The following is a 299-nucleotide window of genomic DNA, read 5'->3' as shown; positions in this document are numbered from 1 at the left end:
GAGGACGCTTCGGCCGGGGCCGGGCGCGCGCGCCCTGCAGTGCAGAGACCAGGGCGCAGAACTTCGGGGGACCCTGCTCGCCGGGAAAGGCAAGGACCCTGTCCGGCGAGGCGCCGCCGCAGTCTGGAGCCGAGCTCGGGACCCGCCGCCGCTGGGCTCAGGGGCGGTCAGGAAAGGCGGCCGTGCCAAGGCGCCGGGGCCGGAGACTGAGCGCTCTGAGGCTCGGGCGCGCAGGGAGCCACCCCCGCAGCGCTGAGAGGCGGCCTGAGCAGGCCGAGGGGCATGCTGCTGCCGCCCGC

The sequence above is a fragment of the Lipotes vexillifer genome, unplaced genomic scaffold (genome assembly GCF_000442215.2).
Source record: "Lipotes vexillifer unplaced genomic scaffold, Lipotes_vexillifer_v1.1 scaffold1143, whole genome shotgun sequence".
NCBI classification, from domain to species: domain Eukaryota; kingdom Metazoa; phylum Chordata; class Mammalia; order Artiodactyla; family Lipotidae; genus Lipotes; species Lipotes vexillifer.
This window is presented reverse-complemented; position numbering follows the sequence as displayed.